Genomic DNA, 23,990 nt, shown 5'->3' with positions numbered 1-23,990 from the left:
ATAGTCGTTTTACTGTTACCAGAAGTCAAGTAAAATAGCTATAGGTCAAAAATATATACCCATACAAGCACGTATAAACATCGTCTGTATAGTCACTTGCCTTCATAGCGCTGAAGCTAGCTGGCTTGCGGAGGACGCACCGTGACGATTGTTTTGACACAATGATATCTGGGTTCACAAAAACTTGCCAAGTTCGGTCAGTCTGGGACGTGGTACCAGCAACAAGCTGCCAAAAAGTATCGCAAGGTAGAATCTTATTAAGTCAATGCCGAACAGCACGTATCGCTGAACGGGATTACCTAGTATGCAAAGAAAGAGAGAATCGCTCGATCGGAGTGCCGCATACCTCATAATCACATAGACGTATTTGAAATACACCTGGTACATAACTGGTAAGTTAGCTAGCTAAAAATAGTGCCGTTAGCCGATTTAAACAGCAGTGGCTTAATCAGACGCGCGATACGCAAAACAAAGTACACCTGTTCGAAAGAAGACGTCGAACACGGTTACAAAATAGCTTATTTGACGTATGCGGCTAGAGAAAATGCAGCCGAAGCCGAAGAAGCGAAGTTGTCTACAGGAAGGAAAATAAGGTAGTAGTAGAATCAATAAAGCCATCATGGCAACGGAATGCCAGTAATTACGGAGTCCTCGAATCGTTCAGCTTGATATAGCCATCTTCAGACTATCGCTTTGCTCAGAAACGTGTCAGCTACTTTATAATTGCCAACAGTCAATGCAGTAAAGTACGCTTCCGTATGTTGCGTTGGCAATTTGTAATACTTTCATACTCATCTAACACTGGAAAAGTGTACGTAAGAAGCGTTCTCTACGTAAGTAACTGAATAGATGCCTATTTAGTTTCTGAGGGCTTTATCTTAAAGCTTCTGTCAGCATAAAACGATAGCCTCACCCTCAGAGACATCTTTAGGACCGCAACGAATTGAGGAAAACCTTTTTCTTTTTTACGTATTTATGTGAAAAATGGCAAAAAACCTTAGCGCGCTACAGCGCGTTTCGGTAAAAATCGATGAGTCCTAGAAACGCCTTGACTTAATTCAGCCAACTCAACCGGAGGGAACTATGGCTAAATACAAGTTTATCCGAAATTTCCCAGCAGTAAATAACCAACGGGGAAACAAGCAGTAAGCGTTCTCTCTCATGTCTCGCTTTAATAGCTGGGACGATTTTAACAAGACGCTACCGAAGCGTAATCGATCAGGAAAAATTCGTTGTCTCTTTTAAACGTATCGTTCCACGACAATTCAAAATTGGGTACCTTTTCAAACGGCCTGATGCGGTCTATAATTCTAAAAATTAGCTCCACCGCTGGCGTAACCGGGCCTGTTGTTGACTAGTAGCTACCGAATAGAGAAGCTGAGCTTTATTTTTGCAATAGATTCATTGGCTCCCTGATTTGCACGTAACTGGTCTATGCAAAGTGCAAAGCTGCCTTCTACCCGATTGATTTTACACAAGCTGAACAAAACGCGACTTTTACTAGTTTTTGCAGCTAGCAGTAAACTTGTGCTGAGGCAGACTTTTTTTGCAGTAGTGGACGGACACTTCTTCCGTTGGTTAACAGTTTTATGTCGCTCAACGTCTAGGCGCATGTATGGCCTTATATCAAGGACACACATAGGATTAATAATGAATATGGGTGTCAGACGGTGGATTGTCTTATGAAACGCATTTTTCAACGACAGGCATCACTGAAGTAAAATGCAGCCGGGTAAATTATATGTAATTGTTCCAAAGAAATCCCCAACGCTGCTATTATGAGGATGTAGCTCTAGATAAATTATGGCTATAAAAACTTATGACATACTAGCAAGTAATTAAAAGCCACGTTTTTCGGCCATAATTAAAAAGCTGTACAAGTTACAGAAGTTACCTGCTGTAATAATATGTGGTTGACAAGGTCATTGCGCACAATTTAAGGAACTGTTAGTTTTAGCTATTAGAGAATCGAACACCGGGATTAAATAGTGAACCATTTGGATATGACAAATTCTATCGCCTGAAAGAGATTTACTGACGTGCTTGAGCCGTAAACCGTTGCAATGAAACATTTAGCAGATTTTTGTAACCAGTAAAAAAAAAAGAAAAAAAAAAACTTATCACATCAATGCGCATGCCTTCAACGGGCCACAAAATGTTATATGCGCCCCTGACAGGAATTGGGACAGAGCAGTTGGGCGTTAGGTTCGTCCTGGACCTAGGAACAGCCACTTTCTTTCAAATTGGTTTTAATTATAATCGTTCTGGTTAACAAAACGCCAGCAAAGCTAGGAAAAAGCCTTATATAATAGCGAGGCGGTAATACGTCAACTTGTCAGCTTGAAAATTCGCAAATCCGCGAACATGGATTTAAGATCCATTTGTACATCATCTACAGTATGTTATGATTACTATTATTTTTGTATATTATTACATGCATCAAAGCATAAAAACGTATTACTCAGCTGTGAATTATATGTATCAGAGCCAGTGACCTTATATCTACAGATAAATTTGTATTTTGTGCATCAACAGAGTTGATGACGCACCCTGCTGAGTCCCTTGAAGAAAAATAAAGCTTGTTTGAGAATTACCTATAGCGCTTAGTCCACTTAGTTTGCCCTTGTTCAGCGTTTAGGCAATGAAGAACAAGTTCTTTTGATTTGTCGGTCCTAGCTCGCTGCGTGTCCTCTCTGCCAGAAAATGTTTCTGCGTTTTCATCGAATAGTTGCATTGACGTTAGGAAATAGAAAATAACTAGCCGGACTAGCCTGTAGCAAAAAGCTGCGAAAAAAATAAAGTGATTATTACTAACGCAAAACTACCTAGCCCCAGAAAAGTGGTCGAACAAGGTTTGGGCATAGCTGCGTTGATCTAATAGATAAATATATATTTAAATAAATACCCAATAAAAGCGCATTATCATAGATTCCACATTTGTAATTTAGAGCCCTCCATACTAATACGAATAAAATTTGTACAAATAATCGTGTAGTTGATTTCCTTTTATATATGGGTTCCGAATTTTAGAAACTATTAGATTAATTCTGTATCTGTAACAAGTTCTACAAACAGTAAGTTAGTCCTTCTCGTAGACTTAACGTCTAGATCTGAAAGGAATCGTTCGCCCTTGAAACTAGTTTTTTTTTTTGCACGTTGACTGATGAAATGCCATAAGAAAACTGAGTATAGGCACATGTCGTTTCGAATAGGTGGTCAACTTAACGGCACTATTAGACGTAAAACATGGGGCCTTTATGTATGGGTCAGGCCACGCTTTCAAACATAATATGTTAAAGATACTGGTTTTTCGAACCTGACATCAACCTGAAACTGAAAGAGAAAACGTTAGTGATTAGTTGTTACCATATATGTTTGCTGTGGCTTTCGCTTAAAACTAAGGCCGGAAGACATCGTTTTTGTCAATGCCACAATAAAGGTGTTCACTAATCTAAAGATAATGTTAAACGTCTTTTTTATTGGCCCTTATGATGGCTAGACAGTCGTGCCTCAGGATAGCTTTATTCCTTAGCACCTTAACTATTTTCTCTATGTGAACAAGCCTCCAGAATCACTTTTGCGGGTGAAGAATCAAGAATTTGCCTCAACTGAGAATACAGTTAGAGCAGGCGTTGTTGGGTGTTATGTGGAGCTTCCCTAACAGGTCTATGATACACAATTAGATACCTAAACTATGCCGCCCCCAAGCGATGCTCTCATACATTAATACCTTGGATACATTTGTATTATAATTGGGAAAATCGGAGGCCAAAATCATCGGAATCTTTTCCTAACACATTAACTTCACAATTCAGCTTTCACGATTCATTGATAAGGGCCTTAACCCTATTAGCTAGAAGTTTTGCTCGTCTGGTCAGCTTCAACACTTAGACATCTAAGCAATAAGTTCTTAGGTTTGAAGAAATTTGTGTTAAGAGAGTGCTAACAAACCACAGACGAGGTTCTTTTAGTAGCCCGTCCACGAAAAAACAATTATCGTCAAAACATAATCATCTGTCGTCGGGACGGCCAAGGATAGGTGCCGACTTTTATAAATAGTAACTATTTCAAGATGACTATTTTACCACGACTAAACATTTCCAGTTATTATATCTTTGATATGGGACTACAAAGGTCGATTGAAATAGTTTGCTGCGGGGCAAAGTTACCCAGTAAGTTGATTTCGAATAGTTTGAGAAATTTTAAAATCTGCGAGCATTAGATGTGAGCCAGTACTTCTTAGGCTTTTAAGTATTTCCATCTCAAATAGCACCATGGGCCATTTGAAAATAGGATAGTACAGGGTCGTGAGGACGGCATAGTTCTTGTGATTTTCTAATTATTATTTGTATAACAGCTATATCTTACAGACTCAGCATGCGTATGATCTCTTAAAATCAAGTCACTCTTAGTTTCTTGCTGACAAAAAAGTGAGAAACGTTATTGTACCACTATAATATAAGCCCATGCATGTTCATTTTTAAGCAAAATGCCCTTAAGTTTATAGGCGTTTACTTTAAGTGACAAACAGCTATAAACGCGGCAGTAAAATTAATGTGGATGAATCTTAAATAAGAAAAAAATTGTATTGATTACTATAAGTCCATCGGACTATAGTCTTGAATCCACAATGCAAACACCCCAGCCTGGAGCAATACGTTAGCCGTGCTAGACCAGACGATAAGGTCCTTAGTGTTAGAAAAAGAAAGCCAATGTTGATGATTAATGAAACGCAAAGAACGTTTCCCACGCCAATGTACGTGTGGGTTTGTGTTTCTTACAGTATATACAGGCAGGTATAAATTTTTACGCCACTAAGAAAATAGGCACTGCTTTCAAATTTTGATCGGTAGTACATCAGGCATTTACATACCCGTATGATACGGTTGAATATTCTAGCTCAACAGCACCCACATCTAACTTTGGAGTATCGTGGGCATAGGAGAAAATAAAGGTAGACCAATGACTTTGGCCTACACTTCTCTTCGAATGACTTTCTTTTTTAGCTGAACTATGAAGCTTGTCAAGATAAACCAACAATGATTTAATGTCCTTCCTAAAAGTATACTATAGAAATTTACTCCTAACATGCACTCCTAGTATTGGGCCTTGCTTGCATTCCTCGGCCATTCCAGCGGCCTACAGTACGTACGTAATGGTGTAACAGCAAACACTTCGTTAAAAGCTTTTCCCTTGCTGCTTCCGATACGAAATGCCGGTTCACCAATGGGGAATACAACAACCCTATCGCAACGGTCGACAGCCATAAGAATGAACGGAAACTTTTCTTTTCTGTGACAGTTGCCATAGCTAAGGTGAATATTATAGGACCAGGCCAGAAAATGCACGAGGAAACGCATCGCCAAATATTCAGCTGGATCATCTATAGATCAACACAATGTGATATTTTTATCCGAACACGGGGTAACCTTTCTTGTCGGTCTGGAATATACAAAAGCCGTACTCCTTTGGTGGGTACTATAAAATTTTGACAATATGTCATTTTTACATAATAACTTTCCTTATTCACTCAAATACACATATATCACAATAAGCATATTAGGCACTTATACAAGCAAATTGTTATTGTCTCTGTTTCCTGTTTTTTGTTATCATGAATTTGGTGATACACTATTGGAAAATATTGTTGACTCATTAAATCTTGTTAAACCGAGACATTCCTGTAACAATAAGTTCTTATGTCTATTCCGTTATCGTTCAGGACGTTCTTCTATAAGTCAACCAATTTATTAATTCCACCTCGAATTTCGGTGTTGAAAAAGTCGACAAGCCTGGTTCTAAAAGTTCTCTACTGTAATGTGTATGGTGACCAGTTTAATTTGCCAGTGCAAGAAAAGGATGAGAACCTGTCGGCCCAAGGTCTGGAGAATATAGGGGTGCAACGAAACCCCCATCCAAAAAAAGAATAGAAAGGCCTCGTAGAAGAAAACATAGAACAGAATGATCTAATCACGTTTGTCGAGACCCTTTTCTTAAATGGTCTAGTTCAGTTGGACTATTGGACCAAACAAGCAACTGGCTGGTTTGTAGGAAGCAATTTCAGTACATTAGACGCTTGCAGTCATAATGCAGATTATAGGCTTAGTCAATATCCTGGATGTTTCCGCAGCATCTAACCTCAGCGAAATGCAGAAGTAAACAAAGTGTCAAAATGCGCTAATTTTTCCATGTTTCCACGCTAATGCTTCGAGCTGAAGCTGCACTGATAATACAATACCGTTACAGAAATAGTGACACAACCGGAGGAGAGATCCGAAAAGATATATAGGAAGTAAATTTTGAGTAAGGGCAAGTGGAGAGAGGAAGTTTTTAGGGCGCGGGAACTTCCTTTCAAACCAAATAAATGCTCTTTGAATGAACTAGTTATCCCTAGAACGCACACATTTAATGGCTTGAGCGCAGTCGGATACCATAACAACAAACGGTCTACAAAAGATTACTATCCGCCGTGTTTTGGAAATCAATCAACTTCAGTCCAAGGTGTCGGTGTCAACAAATTGAAATCGTGGAAATTTTATACGGGACGCCGAAAAACAATTTTTCCCCTGTTCTTTCTGTGTGAACAAGTCTTCGAATAGCGTCTAAAAGGCTTAACTATGGTGGGTTTTAGTGGACTAATCTGAGGCTTCTCCAATAGACCGAAAAAGTGGCTTTCTAACCATATAAGCAATGCCTTTGTATCTTAATTACCGGTATTCTTCGTCCTTGCTTTGTACGTCTATAGGCTAATTTTGTTATGTCTATCTATATAGTAACTCGCTATAATGGTAATTACGTTAATGCTGGAATTTTGACCATCGATGGCCGCATGTCTCCATATTCGTTCATAATCACTACGTCAACAGGCTCATACGATGCGCATTAGTCTTCGCACGACTTGTGTTTGTGTGGTACAAACTAAGGACAAAATACCAAGTTCTTGTTCTCTTTGGTAACTACACTTCAACGGCAAAAATGGTAGTTTTTCATTACCTGTACAGTATGAAAGCCCCCCAGTAGTACGAAACGAAGTCTAGACTTTCTTGGTGTACCGCCACTTCAGTATATGTATATATATATATATATATATATATACAGACTTGTGCGACTTGAATTGTTAGTAAATGCATGGACTTGTGAAACTCATTAGGAGTACAAACGCAATTGATTAAATGATAACCCCCTATGCGGTTTTTTAAGCACGAGGCTAGGTATAATTTAATATTTAGATAGGGTAATTTAGAGGTAGGTGTAATTTAATATTTAGATATTATCGTGTATACGTAAACTACAACGACTCTTGTGTATGACAATAGTTTCGTAGGCAATCCCAGCGACAAGTAAAAATCGATATATGCCAACTTCAGGCCACTCAACAATCAATTATACTTACGAAAAGATATAACTACATGAGATCGGAACCATATGGGTTACTCAAGCAAAGAAACATTGATACATACGAAACCTTCAGGTACCGCATATAGACTGAGTTGTATCTCCAGGTACAACCCAGTCTATATGCGTGTCTATATATTCCGTGTTGTAGTTTCGCGCTCGTTGGATTACAAGTCGTTGTCATTTTTAATAATTTTTGAGAGAGATTCTAACGACCTTTCTGGCATAACAAACACATTATCTGATACCGTATAGCAAGTAAATCTGGTCATAGGTCAGAATTTACCATGGGTGATTATTTATACCAGAATCATGCATAACCATGATCCTCGTACCGGGTTCGGTATGGTCAGTTTCGACCATGGTTTCCACTGCGTAGCATAACTTATGTAGACCTGTATTAGGCCTCTTTGATTTGTCCCAGTTGGCAGTGAATGATACTCAAGCTTTAACTTATCTCTCCATAATCGCAAACTTTTTTTAGGGAAAAAGCACTTTCGTTGGTCCAGACCATTCCATTTTGTGAAAACACCGAGGTGTCTTCAATTGTTAGCTTCTCGAAAACAGATGAATCGTAATGAGCCCATTCTAGCCACGCGTTGGAAGAGTCGTTGAAGAATATACTAGTATCATCACTTTCTTTTCCATAGGATCGGTTATTTCAACAATAACGTTAAGCGAATTTGGCCCTTATAGCCCTAATCTTCGCTATACATAATCTCTTTATGCTTTAGCTGATTAGGAAGTTTTCACGATAAATATTTATGTGTGTGCATAGTAGATACCGTCGGATCTGCATCAAAACAATCGGCACTTAGCACAAGGAGGCGCCTTTTCTTCATAGGCAAAACATCATAGATGGGTATAGCAGTAATTTAATGCGTTTTCTCGGACTGAAAGCATATACACATATACGTACAATGATCTTTCCAATTACCAGAGTATATAGAAGTGGATGACCTGTACACTTTCTTCGTGAAAGGCCTGGATAGGCGTCAAACTATAGTCGGATAAAGACTAAAACGCAGCTGTTTACCTACCTCAACACTTCTGGTTATTTCTGTCATTCGAAGAGCATTTTTCAAAGCTGCTAGAACTGCCACCATCCAACAACCTGTCTAGTAGCTCTTCTGCGAGCTAAGGGTAAGCACTTCAGAGTGCTCGGGTGATCACCCACCGTGGGAATTTGACCTTTGGCTACCTAGAATATACTGGAAAGACAACCTGTAGCGTAGAAGTGCCGAACTGAGGAACGCGTTCTTTACAGCGTTCACTATAAGCAAGGACAAAGCAGCTGTTGTAGGTTCAAGTGGCTGGGCTTTAGGCGCTGCCTAGTGTCGGCCGCTTCTCTGCCAGTTGGCGAATTAAGGAAATTGCTACAAGAGCCATCGATAGAAAACAGCTTAGCCAACAAAAATTAACTTAGTTTATTGAGAAACTAACTATCATTTACAGCCTGTGAAAAAGTTTTCTTTAGTAAAACAGTCTATGTACATTACATTGGACTGCTGTAAAGCATTGCATACATTTTGTTTAGAAGTGATTCCACAGCAAAAGCACTAAAAACAAATCAACATAGAAGCTAAGAAGGGGCCCGAGGTACAGTTGATCATTTGTGTGTAAAATAACGGAGTAAACTTCTGTCCTTTGCAGCCTTTTTTTTTGTAGCTTTATTTTCGAGTGGCCTGGTGCTCGTTATCTGTATCTCGAATAGTACAAATAAATAGAAAATTTGACATGAGTCAATTGGTGGTATTAAATTGGTAAAAATAGCGACGAAAGACTATCTAACAGCTTCTTACCGATAACAGAAGACTGGTGACTTTGCTAAAGATCCCAATAGTACTTGGATCATTAATCATTTTGTGAGTGACCCCGAAAACACTTTCTTTTCAAATAACGACTATAAAAATTCACCTATTGAAATATTTATCTGTAATGTAAAGATGGCAGTATCGTAAATTTAGAATCGGAAACTTCTAATTTGAAGCTTGTTTGAAGAACCGACCCCCTCTTGAGCGTGTCCAACAAAGTGCGTACTGTATATATTATGACTAAGCATCTAGATAAGTAGGCACACGACGTTATTTATTTTTTGTAAGAAAAACAAAAAATTGTTGTTAAACACATAAATATATAGATAAAAAGCTGTTGAACAACTAGTCGCTTCTTACTATTGTACAGTCGCGCGACTACTGATCACCTTAAGGTTAATAAGAGGTTACTAACTTTAAACTAGCTATTTAAAAATACCTAACTTTAACCTGACGACGCCAGCTCATTAGGTAAATGAATAGATATTTTAGATAGGTCTGACGAGTGAATGAACTATTACAGTAAGTATATCGCTCTCCCTATGAATTGAATCCTTACTCTATATGTTATTGTCAAAAACAATTCTGTTAAACATACTTTACTAATTGCACGAGACGTTGTTTTTTCTATAGACACACTTAGAGGTAGCATATTGAATATGTATATTTTTAGGTTTGTGTTAATGAATCCGAATAGAAAGCAGGATCCTAGAGAGTGGCTGAGAATCTATTGTTGTCCATTCAGGCGAGACTATTAGAAGCCATAAAATCTGTAAACTCTCTCCATTTGGGTCTTCGTTGTACCCGGCGAACTTACGCTTCAGATGAATATCATTAACTTTGCATACTTCAACTTCATACGCAAGGTCGTTCGTACGTTCATAGGCAACCGCAAAGCAATAAAATATAACGTATTATAGACATTTTGTTAAAAATTAGTTTTTTTCATGTTCTATATGAAAACTATATGTGTAACTCAGTAAGGCTCATGCTGATTGATCGACTCCGCTAAAAACAATTAGTCCAACATTAATTCGACGGACAATCTTGCTCTTCTAAGCATGGGCTTCATTACAATTCCTGATCAGATAGAAGCGAAGTAGATAGAAGTTCGCTCAGATGTTTTTGTTACGTTAGTTAAAAGAAAACTATGTTATCCAACGCAAATACTGATTAATAACGATCATATTTGATTAAACAAAAATATCCAAGGTATTGTCATTAGGAAATCCTAACGTATACGAATATGTTGCTAGATGTTGCAACGTCTGGTAGATGGTGACCGTGAAATAGCGTGAGATCGTCTGCCGAAGTTGACATGATTTCGGAGCGTCCGTAACCCTCCATTACACAGATACAACGAAACCATATATTATGTTTTGTAGCTACTATTTATTTATAAAAATATATATTAAATTGTATGGATTTGTAAGTTTGTATTTTGCTCTGCCCTAGCTCTTACTAATTATATACTAACAATTATTGTCTATAAATAAGCATTGATTGATGCATAATGTAAGCATGAGACATCATAGTTTTTTATGAATATCGAAAGTGATAAATATGGTTATGAAATTATTTAGTAATTCTGGGTTTGGGAATTTTTGGTAACCTCACGGCCACGTTCTTTATCCACACGGGCTTTTAGATCCAAAAAATTAGAGAGCCAATCCATTCCTATGGAATAACAAGAGCCTCAACATTACACAAAGCTACAAACGACCCAATTTACTGGAATTTTTGATAGGATGCTCATTTATTACTTCGGCCAAGTTACGAGCACTCGTGGGCTCTTGAGTTGGTTAAAAGATGCCACCAGGACACAGAGCCCAATGTAAATTAGTCTGTTTGTCTAGCGCCATTAACGAAACTCAATTTGCCTTCAGTGGCATCTCCTCTATCCCTCCGTGCTACTTCTTAGCCTCTGAGTGAGGCTGCCAGCGCTCACATGCGCCTATACGTCGATTGCAGCTCTTTTATGCCCTTGAAGCCCAAAAAGAAGCTATCTTTTCGAGCTTCCATTTCTATTTCTTTCATGCTGATTCCGCATTCATTCCCCTTGGCATAAAACGCACAATTCTAACCTGAATGGCAATTACGTACAGCAGCAGAGCGTTCGCTCTTCAAGGTGGCCCCGTTTTTTTACCTTTCCTTTTTCTTTCAGGACAACCTGAAGTTGATACACATTAGTACTATAACAAACGTAGCTATTGATGGTGCTAGTCAATGCAGCTACTGCCATTTCCTGCCGCGAATGCACAGGGCTCACACAGAGAACAACTGTTGCTTGGGCGCAAAACAGTTCATCTAAGTATGAAAAGTCTATCACTGCAGTTCTCTTAAGGTCGTTTACCACCAGTTTCCATAGTAATACTACATATGCATTGCCATCTTGACGGCGGCTTGAACATGAAACTACGGAAAGTTGCCACTGTGACACCTATGAAAAAGACATACAGCTCCAGCAAGCAAATTTACTGCTTCTGACGTAAGGGGTCGCCATAACGAAAAAATTTACGAATTAGGGATTGAGAAGGCCGGCATAATTACGAACGCCTGTTTTGCATCGTCAGATGCCAGCTACTATTTGGAAGGAGATGACAGCGTCGTTAAAAAAGTGTGGATTTACAAAACGACTATGTTGAGACATGTAATGGCAAGACTTGGTTCTGCCTTAGCTTGAAAACTTTTTAGGTTGTCTATGCAATTTAATCAATTGAAGAATTTTACACATTCTATTCGAAGGTTTTATGAACAATAAATAGCCTTAAACACACAAGCTTCCAAAAACAAATATGGCCAATTCTAGTTAAGTTGACAAGTTAGACAAACAGATCTTGTATCATAGCAACATTCGTATATAGATAGGTGTTCTCTTGTTCACGTACGCTTCCCTAATTTCGGCTGTATTATTACTGAATCGCTCCAAATCCCTCAAGTGAGTCCGAACGTCGTCCTGGTTTCGAATCAAGCCTAGGGGATCGCTGTGACCAGGTACAGAAACTAAGCTTGTAATCATGAAGTACACGCATTACATATACGCAAACCACCTCGCATTCACTGTGCCGTAAACCAACAGCAGCCAATACTCTTAGCAGACTCATTCATTTCCTTCTTTCTTTTTTCGTTTTAGCTTCAAATAAACATCGCTCGTATTTACCCACAGTGCGTGATCGCCGGTATGTATGTAAGTGTTGTGGTTTCTCATTCGATACCCTTAAACTCTAATTCAAAGGATACGGTATATTATATTTTAACACATGTTATACTCTTGTATTTTCGTTCGTGACAGGGTCACGGTTTTCCAGGTTCTTGGCTCTTTCAATATATGAAACTTACTTACACTTTCAGTTGCACCCCATCGATACTCTGTGGCAACCAACCCGACCGCTAATTAAAAAATCTATGTTTAATGTCATTACCCCGCGACGCATACGTTTGACAAATTAGGATGTTGAATCCCGATAAGTCCACCGAATACCCATGGCTAATAGACGTGGTTGAAACCTTTGTTAAAACGGGTGGAGTGAGGCGCCCTGAGTAAAAGGGGAATTAAAAATGGGTCAAGATAAAAGCAAACTGCGATTTAGCAGGCTCGTGTTGGCAATTGAACACTTGAGGGAAAAAGAAGGATTTTATTCTGACACAGTTTCTGATTCAACAGTCGTCAACGATTTCCAATAAAGCGAAGATTTCATAGTGGAAACGTTTGCTTTCGATCCCCGTTCTTTGTTCCTTTTCATTGTTCGGCTTCTTTCCAACCTAGTTATATTTTTCCCTTGTACTCTTCTTATTCTTCTCGAAGAGCGAGGTAGATACTGAGGCTTCGGCTCAGATATTTTGACGATAACATTATGGCTAGTTGCTAGACGAAATGCACTCGTGTGTGCCGTGTTCCCACGGTACCACTGATGACGCGTCTTTTACTTGACAGCGTTTTGATAATATTGATAAAGCTTTCAGCCTCAGAGCAGTCAGATAGATAAGTACAAATTTCCATACGAAATCAAAATATGCAGAGAACTATTCAGTGCAATTCGATCTAGCCAGGACATATTGACGGAAAACAGAAACTACAAATCTACCGAAGATGGTATTTAATATCGATAAAATAAGACTTTTCACGTTCATTTATATTGGGCATCTGCTTTGCTGCTATACGATATTTTGTAAGATTAAATAGTTGGCCTTTCCTGTGGATACGTAATGTGACAGACAGCAAATGCTTATCAGAAGGCCAATCCAGGCGTACCCAGATGATCCTTACCGTCTTCTTAGGTCGTCATAAATCGTGCAAAAGGACGTCGAATAAGCAAACGTATCAAGCATCGTGTTTTCTTGATTTTCAACTCAAGGGGTTAACATCAGCCTCTATTACACTTACGATCATCTCTAACCTTATATTTTTTGGGTATATTCACTAATACTAATTTTTGTTTTATGTTTCCCATAAGGTCATCTTATAGGTCCGATGTCTGTAAGCTTTCTAAAACGACCCACAACTTCCGACTGCAGAAATTCGAATATTTAGGGCATATTATTTTGCCAGCGAAGGCAACAAGCATTCTAAGTTTATTTTATAAACCTTTCGGGATGTACCAGCCCCTGATTGAGAGCGATCCATATACACTAACCGTCTTAGACCCATGTTCGTACCCCACTTTTAAATAACAGAACGATGTTAACAAACTGTGTAGTCATTTACTGTAAATGACGCGAATATCTGATATAGTTTTTTATGGTCATTTTTTAATTTTTAATAAAAAAGAAAAATAGTCCAGTTTTCAGATTAGGGCGAGGTACGTTAGAAATACATGCCCGCACATCACACTAAGCCCTGAGCAATACTTTAGAATACGTAGTAATACCTTAGAATATTTTGTGTATAAGGTAACGCATACATATGTAACAAAAAAAACAGCTGGAAGATTGAATACTTGAATAAAAAGTAGTTTTATATATGCTCTACTTTACAGCCTCGATGACTGGTTTTCAGCTGAGAAATTGGTTCCAAAGCTCGTTGTTATTGCCGTTGTCTAGTTTGAAGTCGACTGAAATTACAAAGCACCCGTACACGTCTTCACTTATGTTGTACGCTCGATATAACGTTTTGTGTAGCACGCATCTGGGATCAGTTCCTCTGTTGGTATCAGTACGGGTTGTTTCTCTGTGAGATGTCACCTGAAAGAAAGCCGATATAATATACTACTGTGTGTTACGAGTATATACAGTACTAAGCCGACGCTCCCTAGCGTCTCTTCTCTGCATAACCAAAAGCATGCCTACCCACTCGTTCCGATTTACGATATCTATCCAGTATGCGTAAGAAAGGAAGGAACTGAGTACTCTAGCGTCGAGCCCTGAAAATCGCAAACTTCTAATTTTGTCTGAATTCCGGCTGAATACAACGTAGACGGAACCGATGATGACTATGTTTCTCCAAGTTAACCATCGGTACCCATTGCTGTATCCTCTTACCGACAGGCTGGCAGATCTATGGCTGCAACAGCTGTTTTGTTGTCGGGGGGCTAACACGTCCTCTGCCCAACGGCCAACGCTGTGTCGTCTCCTGTCACACCGACAACCATCTTCTTTGCGTCACATACAACAGTATGTTTTAGCTTAGTCTCAACGGTGATTCAGAAACATAAAAACAATATGATTACGAAATGATGGACTTGAGCCCCAAAAAGGGCCCAAATGGTGTAACTCTTATTCAGTTGTCTTACGTACATTGTCCTAAGCTTATGTCCATCGTCAAATTTTTTTTTTCGTTTCTTAAACGCAAGGTAGCAAAAAAACATGTATAATTTAAGTGACATAATAAGTCTAAATTAGTCAGTATACCAGTCTCTACGTGCGGTAGATTTTTCGTCAATGCGCTCGTAACGTAACGAACGCTCTCATTCTGACAGCTTCCTGATATTTGAATATAGTGTGCGACGATGCCAAATATAAAGCAATAAGTGTGTACTTTCAATACTTCTTCGTGGATCAGTAACTCGTTTTATATCATCTTGGTGGCATTTGGTAATAGTCTATTTATTGTATTTTTTTGACAAATCACTACGGTGTCTCCCTCTTGCGTCTGTTCAGCTGCCTATTGTTATTAAGTGATTTATTATAACTTCATTGTTTTCTCGGTCATCGTTATACATGAACGGCTTAGCAGCTGAGAGGTAGCGGCGTAGAAGTTTTTTTTTTTGAAAATCGCCTGACTTGGTTAAACAATGCGTCTACGGAAGCTGTAAATATTCTGACATTTTGAATGTTTCCGAAAAATCACTATTTATAGATTTCATATATGTATCTCAAGCCTACCGATGGACTAGCTCGATATTCCGTTTGGCCTTGTACGCTTTCAGTGGAGAGTGCGTGCTTTTAGGCAAGCATAGCTCAAGGATACTGCTTGAGGAGCAGGTTAACAGTCCACAAACTTCAGGGCAACGAGCAGCCCTGCGAAGAGCATGCAAAAAAACTATCAGGACAGTATTGTCCTGCTAACGCGGCTTATGCTTCTAGGACGAATAGAAAAGAAATCGTCGGTCGAATCAAGTTACTCAGAGCTATTTGATTTTAGATATGTTTCAGTAACTTATGAATAACATAAGCCAATCATGAGAGTTTTTTTTTTTGTAACCGTTCACAACGTCGGTCAGTATCGTGCTCATTTATATTGTAAGTAAGTTAGATTTTTTCCTTTTTAATGAATGGGTTTTTTTGACTTTGGACGATGACTCAGACCTAGCTTCGCTGTGTAGACCGTGATTCGTACTTAACAGCTGTTTAAGCATAATATTTCATGAATATAAAAATACTAGAACTAACGTTTTCACAAAAAAAAATCAGTGAATTTGTGTATATATACTGCCATTTAAATTGAAAAACTCTTGGCGGATAGTAGCAGACCCAAGATTTCCTCAATATACGCTCTGTGGCATTGTAACTTTTGCCTGCCCTCTTGTTTGCTTTCTTATTCAAGCTCGATGAAAAATGTCGCTTGTTCGGCAGGTGAGGAACGCCCTGACCTACGAGTACACATAACTGTGTACCTCCGTCGGAATTTCCCGCGAGAATTCCTTATACAGCCTAAGAATTTTTTCCTCTGATGAGGTCTGGGCCGGAACGATAGAAGAAACGCCATGTTGGCCTGTTTCGTCTTCGAATACTTTACACAGCGCTTAACTATTTTTTGGCGTGATCTTCCATCATCAGGAAGTCGAGAAGCTGAGTTTACGGTTACTGCACAGAATAAACCTTTTAACGACATTACCTTTTTTCATTAAAGTCAGTATTTAATTTTGAACACAAACCGTGCGTAAAAAGTTAACAGAACTTGAGTTCATTTTATATAATAATAACACACGAAATATGAAGTACACAATGGCTTTCGACAAATGTGGCTTTAAAGGTGTTAAGGAGTGATTGAGAATCGGGAGACCTAATTTCGCTTCTAACGCCGTAGTCGTAGATACATGATGGCCACTTCAATGCCGAATGCCGGTTGCCATTCGATTCTTTGTGGCAGCGCACACGGGCCAATCGCCCTACGCATCGACCCATATTTTCTAGCGAGCTATAAAGACCCAGGCTCGGGTACCCACTCATTTTTTTCTCTCACATGTCCCACATGCGTACTTGATGCTACATATAACCGTATTGATCATCTCTTATCTTCTTGTATATACACAAGAAGACTGTCAGTTGCGCAGAGGTTTGCGCTACTACGGAACAGTACAAAAAGCGCCTATTTGTATCGAACTTTACGAATTATTTGCGATCATTGCGCAACAGCCGCTGCAGGCATTAGAGTAGAGCTGGTTTCTAAAATTTGGACAAAAGCAAACAAGGCCGCGTCCTATCAAAGATGATCTTATTTCCTTTACGCCGGTTTAAAGAGATGGTATCTAATGATTCAATTCGACCACCCAACTCGGTCGCCACTCGAAGCCTTCACAAAGAGATCCATTTTAAAGCATTCGAAATACAGAAAAAATAGTTATCCCAAATATGAAATACACCCAGTAATCCATCCAATGTAATATAACATCAACAGAATAGCTTATACCATGTCAGCTCATTTTCAATGCAAATCGGGTACTAGCTAAAAATATTACCCCCCCCCCCCCATCAGTCATGCCAGCTGCTGCTGCTGATATCACTGTTGTTTGCTTTTCTGCTATCCCGATCTGTTACCGATTCTTGCAGGGTACCTGAGTTCTACGCCTGGTTAAAAATGTGCTTAATCCGTATTGTGTTGACAGATAGACGCACGCACATATCATATACTCTATCCTCATTTAGGCCTGTTAACGCCTGTATGTGTATGCATGTGCATACGGATGTGTGTCTCATTTACCGCGTTATTTGCTTCATAAACGCTAAACGATAGCAGCGTCGACGGCTTCAGAAAAAGCACTTCACTCAGTGCCAGTACAACCCAAGCCTCTAGGTCCAGTGCAAAACGTGAGGGGCCTTTGGCCAGCCGGATTAGGGCGGATAGCTGGCAAAAAACAGACGCAGATTTAGTGACCAAACAGCTGTTCGCTCCTAGGAACGATTTAATAACTGAGATGGCTACAGAGCGCTTAATCTGGACACCTATCTATGTATGGCAGACGAAACTGTCAAGGTAACTAGAGAGCAAAGGCTCATGCAACCTTAAACGAGCGGTCGCTGCCGCCCTTTCACCAGCTGCTGAGGGACCTTCCATATATTTAGGCATTTCGATCCCAAATTATCATGACGACGCCTGTGGCGGCTAGCCCTAAAAACAAACATCCTCCGTATTTGGGCTGGTCATGATTTCTGCAGAAGTGATTTATTGCGTCGAGGTGCGGTAGACTCGTATATTGGTAGTCCCAGCAAAGAATCGTAAAAGGAAGATGCTAGTGGCCTAGAAAAGAGAAAAGAGACGGGGCTCTATAGCGGAAAACGTAGGACATTCGTTGATGTCTAACAATCTACACTGTTTGCCTGCGCTAAGTACGAAGAGGGAGAACAAGGAAAGCTGGTCTCTCTTCCTTTCGAATGGGACGAAGAGAAGGAGACGCAGGAAGACTGCCACTATTCCACTACATAGATAAATCAAATTGCCTGTTTGCACTAGGCCGGACTGCATAAGAACGTAACATTCATTCATTAAAGTGATTAGTGATGTGGTAAAATGGTAGCGAAGCTGCACATTGTCCCCATTGCCATATTTGTTGTTACAGAATAGACAAGCGAAGTGTTTACCGCTTATCGAAGGTCCGATAAACAAGCAGGCCGATACTACTCTTATTATGATGACCGTGCACGCTATAGTGAGGCATAATTTCGAATTCTAATAATAAACCAAAGGTTGGTTTAGGTTAGCTAGGCAGTAGCGATGAAAACTGAGAGACGCCTAGTCCGTATTATTATAGTAATAGCAAGCGTGCAGTAGCCAGACGGAGAACTTGTTCTAAGTTCGCCGACCACTGTCTCATGCATTTTCGAAGGACTAGATGCTTTTTGTGCCAGTTATTAAAGATGATAAACTTCGCCAAAGTGCCCTGGAAGCTACTTTTTAATATTTTTCGATCGAGGAGGATACGCCCATCAAAAGATTTGCTCTACGATTTACTGTTACAACAACCATGTAGAAAAAAAACATCTTACTGCCGTATGCTGTGGTTAGTAACAGTCCTCTTAATGAGGGAACTTATTTGAGTAGTAAGCTTTCCCCTAGATATTCTGTTCAATTTGAATGTTTGAGTAGCTTGGATTTTACGATAACTGAAATTTACTGAAAATATATGTGGACGATTCTGGCAACCCAAGCTAGAGCTGAAGCCTTACGGAAAAAACAACGTCTCAGGGAACACCTCAAGGGCATGGTTTTGACGATAAACTTTATATGTATTATATTTATAAATTGTATTCAGTGTAAAGTTTTTGCCTGGTGGAACGTGTTAGACGATCGTTTCTGCGATTGATGTCCTTTCGTATTCTGCCGTGATCGCCGATGACATGCGGAGTGCTTTCGAGACACCTATCAGAGTTCCTGAAACATACGAATTCAATTCAATTAAAGATCATCAACGTGCAATACTAAGGTTACAGGTCCATAGCAGTTTCTGTTGTCTCATACCTTCAAAAATTTGACGAGAGACCTTTCGAAAGACTCCCAAAGGACTGTCCTCCGTCCAGAAGATGTAGAACGTATTATTTTGTTTGCTGCCAAACCCGGCGCGTCGTTACTTTTAAAGTTCGCTGGCAGCTGTCGGTCTGAAGTGTCCGTTCTCACCGTATTCGATTTCTAATCTCGATGAAAAAATTCATATATAAAAACAAGTATCATATAAATAAGATTTTACATAGAAAACAGTAGTAAACAATTTTATTGTATAATAACGATAGCCATCATATGATTGCAAATAAATTATTACCAAGTTTTTTTGTAATGTGAGAGTCACTGTTTTTATGACGAATATCTGAGCGTTGTTGAGTAAAAGCATTTGTTTTTTCATTCACCTTGAAAAACCACTACAGGCTTTGGTGGATCGAGTTAGTGTGATACCCTAATAAAGTCAATTCAAACTATTTACGCATTTCAGCCGCATCCATAAACTTGCAGTGCTGAGGAACAAAGGAAAGATTTTTTGATGGGTTCTTTGAGCCGGTTTCGTTCAGCTGATCTACGCCGTGCGATTACGTCCAGAAGATTCGAGCCGACGATGCATGTTCAGCATTGTCGGCTCGAATCGATACCTTTTAGAGCGCTAAAATTCGAATAATAAGCAACTTCGCTTATGGTTTGAGTGTCTGACCCCAGGTAACCATCACCTAGCTTTGAGAAAGTTGCGGGCCGCGTCGAGAACGTTTAGCAGCGGGGTTTAGAGAGCAATATAACGGCATCTCTCCGCTGCTGCTGTCGCTACCACCACCGCCAAAACAGATAGCGGACTTACCATGCACCTTCTCAAGACTTCATATCTTATCTATGTTGTGAGACAGAGACAGAAGCGGATGCTAGCGTTAGGGGGATCGATCTGGCGTGTTGGCCTTCACGTGTTCCTTTCACTGCGCTTACCCTGTTGCACGAGTGTGCATTATATACATAGCTGCAGCGGTGGCAGCAGCTGTCCTCCAATAGCCGTACTCCAAACTGCCCTTATTTTGTCTCTCGTTGGAAGGGCGGCAGATTGCTGGCCACATCGTGGCTGATAGCATGTCCGACGAACGAAGTATGAGACTTTTTGTTTGCCCCTCCATAGCACTAATGGCGACACGCAGCGCGTAATAAGCGGGCAGCGGCGACTGACGCAAGGTGTACAGACGGCAACAAAAGGCACAGAACGAGGGAGATGATGCTAATGGTTCTATGTGAATATTATCACGTTTACATTATTATCAAGTAGCATAGCTATGGATGGAATCAGTTGACGTAGCCGCAAGTCAACATTGTTCTTTTTGTTTTGAGCGTCCAACGGGCTTTACATACGCATTCAGCGGTATCAAGAGCTGCATCTAACTAGTAGCACCAGCACCGCGAACCGATGCTTCTTAACGTCTGCTCTCAAAGCGGAAACTGTAAGTGTTGTCTATATGAATACACACATGTTCAGAATAGCTATAATCCGATACAGACAGAATAGATTCGTTTTGGAAGACACCCGTTCGGTGCAACGCTTTTGACTATCGTAGGCCAAATATATGGTGCCACGCACTTATTGTTACCCTTATGTTGGGGTCTCGGTGCGACGGATACTTTTTCAGCCCAGTCAGTAGATTTGAACGAATTAAGCCCAGTGTACACAAATTGATCATGAAACAACAAAACTGTGTTCAACTTTCACCAGCTTACCTAGTCTAAGACTAATTCATTGGCCAAGACTAGATGTCAACAAGGAGAAAATCATAAGGAAAACATAACATTATTAGGGTTTAGTAACCGTTTGCAGATATTAGCCAAATGATAAAAGAGAACTGGGGGGTGAAACATAGTTGGTTTTAAGTATCAAATAATGGAAATTTATATAACTGTAGAACTTTGGAGTCGGAGACAGTAAGCATCGAGCGTGGGTTACACACTGCTTACAACTGCCTAAAAAATCAAACTAACCGTTTTGTTTTAATAAGTTTGGACTTGTCTTGCTAAATGTCTATAGCTGGGGAGGGCGACCCGTCACTGGACCGCTATATCGACCTGTATGTTTTTGACTCTGTGTACGATATTTGTGTACGCTCTATGGGGTAGTAAAACCTATCATCTTATTTTCACATCTTTCGTTCGTAACAAGGAACACTGAAGAACGCTGTGTTGACAATATATCGTTTTAAGAGTCTTATGATTACAGTTTTATCTTAAACCTAACCCCATTAGATTTAATCCATTTGACCAAACGTATATTTACACACTGAATAGATCGCAGATCTATATTTATTCTGTTACTGAACGATGCTACCAAAGACGCCATGTTAAATATAGAATTTTCGGCCATTTAATTAAAAACTATGTACGAACTATGTAAGGGTTGATTTTACTCGAACGAACAGCGCATTGTATAGACAGAGATATCTGCCGATTACTTGCTGGTTAGGTCGAAAACGATCCAAATAACATAGCTCTTGAAGTTACGGGTCACTGTAAAAAAGCAAGCTCAGTACACCGCGTCAAGTTGATAGGTGAAAATTTTATGTAAAGCATATTAGATTTACTGTTATTCTTGTTTCGAGATCTCGGTTTTGTGCTTTCGTACAGACAAACAAATATAGGGTACATATGTACACATACGTCACGCTCTGTCTCGAATATTTGAGAAACGAGTAAACGAACGGCTACGTGCGTTTTTACGTAGCCGTGCTGAAACTTCACTTGGCGTGCAAGGATGTACGATCATACCAATTGTCCTCTGGCAGACTTCTCGTAGTAAAGGCTAATTCTTAAGTAGCTCGTCATGTTCGAAACAACACAAAGACCCATTATTCCTACTAAGGTCGAAAGATCAAGGTTTGTGGCTGGACGTCCCTCTTGCTTTTCAAATCAAAGCGTTTGTTAACAAATTCGTATTACGTTCGTACATTTTTCTCATTGACCCTCATCACTAAATGTTGACTGCTGTTGAAACAAGCCAGCTGAGGACTGGGCCGAAACGGCTTTCAGTATGTCACAGCTATGTCATGCGCAGTCTAAAACGTTTCCAATCGTTGAATTAGATATGTAGTATCTTCAGTCTAGACTTTTACAGGAGTTTACTGTTATATTTAAATCGTTACACACTATTCAGCGGTTCTATTCTACCTATTACAAACGCTTCCAACATTTATGGGAAGATATAATACAAACGTGAAGCGACACCCCTGTCAGTAGTGTATAACAGGGTGCTTAAAACGGTTGGATTTGTATATTAAGCGTAGACTGATAATCGGGTAGACAGGAATCGATCTTTCTTTATAGAATTTAATAAGTCCTTAATGTTTTTTCGCTGAATTGAATTGAATTGAATTGAACCGAAATCTCCGGAATGCCTAACCTTTCACAGGGAAATCCGGAACTGCAGCAGTTAGCAACTAGATGACATCCTGACGTATGGTCTAAAGAAAGGCCCTTCGGCTATATACGGTAGCTCATAACTTCAGCAAAGAAGCTCGAACCGTTCTGCTCGAACGCTTTATAAGCCGCTTATTTAATGACTGTCCTCTATTTGTAAACTAGCAAGATTTAGTCTTTCTTTGTTTCTACGCGTAAATGAATAACTAGTCCATTGTCAAATCTACCTATGTATATAAGACGCGCATTTGTTATAGCATATACGGCGCGACGTTCGTAGGATGTTAAGGTGAATAGTATAGCTCGTACAGCCATCTACGGGAGATCTAATATTTATCTTCTAGGCAGGACCGTGGGTGACTGATTAAACCTTGATTAACCTGTTGGTATGAACTCTGATGCGATCTTGCGAAACCTCCGTCTGTTTTCTATTATTCGACTAAGAAGCTGATCCATGACCACGAATGGACCACGGTTAGTTTTATCACAAAACCTGGTTAAGCATCGTACGAAAATGTTCTTTATGCGTGTGATTGTGAACGCAGAATCATCATATATATATATATATATATAATTTTTTTTTTTTGCTGCTACTTTAATGGATCTAGGAAAGACATTTTTAAACTGTTAACTTCGTGATTTTTCTCAGACTGACTCGAGAGACTTCTGCTTCGCCCTAAACGCTGAAGCACAATTTAGAATCATCATGACATCACTAATCCGCAATGTAAAGTAGTCCGAAATGCAAGGAACGATGGAATCTGCAATAAGCTACCGATAGGGATAATTGCGTTAGTGCACGCGAGACAGCCTTCGTAAAGCAAATATTATAAAATATTGCTCGAACTCACTCTATTCCATCGAAGCAATATTCGACTGGATCAAATAAAAAAAAAACTACGTCCTTGACACTATCTTATAATTGATTATGTATTCGCTCAACGTTCTCTTATCTGTCAACGAATTTTTTTTTTTTTTTTTTTTTCGCTGGAAACCTTCAGGTCTGATGTTTAGCATTTCGTAGAATCCGGGCTTTGACACCGCCAAACGTACAATTAGTAATTTCATTTTTTAGTGACCAGAAAAGGTTACAATCTGTCGGAGCAAAATTTACAACGGGTAAGGCTACGAACGAGCCTGACAGGACACTTTTCGCAATCTTTGCTATGTGTGCCCCAACATTGTCGCGAAAAGCACTTATCTTGCCTTATCTATCCGCTCTTTTTTGCAATATGCAACTAAATCATATACGTATGTCCTTGGTA

This window comes from Varroa destructor, unplaced genomic scaffold (assembly GCF_002443255.2).
Source record: "Varroa destructor unplaced genomic scaffold, Vdes_3.0 BEIS01000003.1, whole genome shotgun sequence".
NCBI classification, from domain to species: domain Eukaryota; kingdom Metazoa; phylum Arthropoda; class Arachnida; order Mesostigmata; family Varroidae; genus Varroa; species Varroa destructor.
This window is presented reverse-complemented; position numbering follows the sequence as displayed.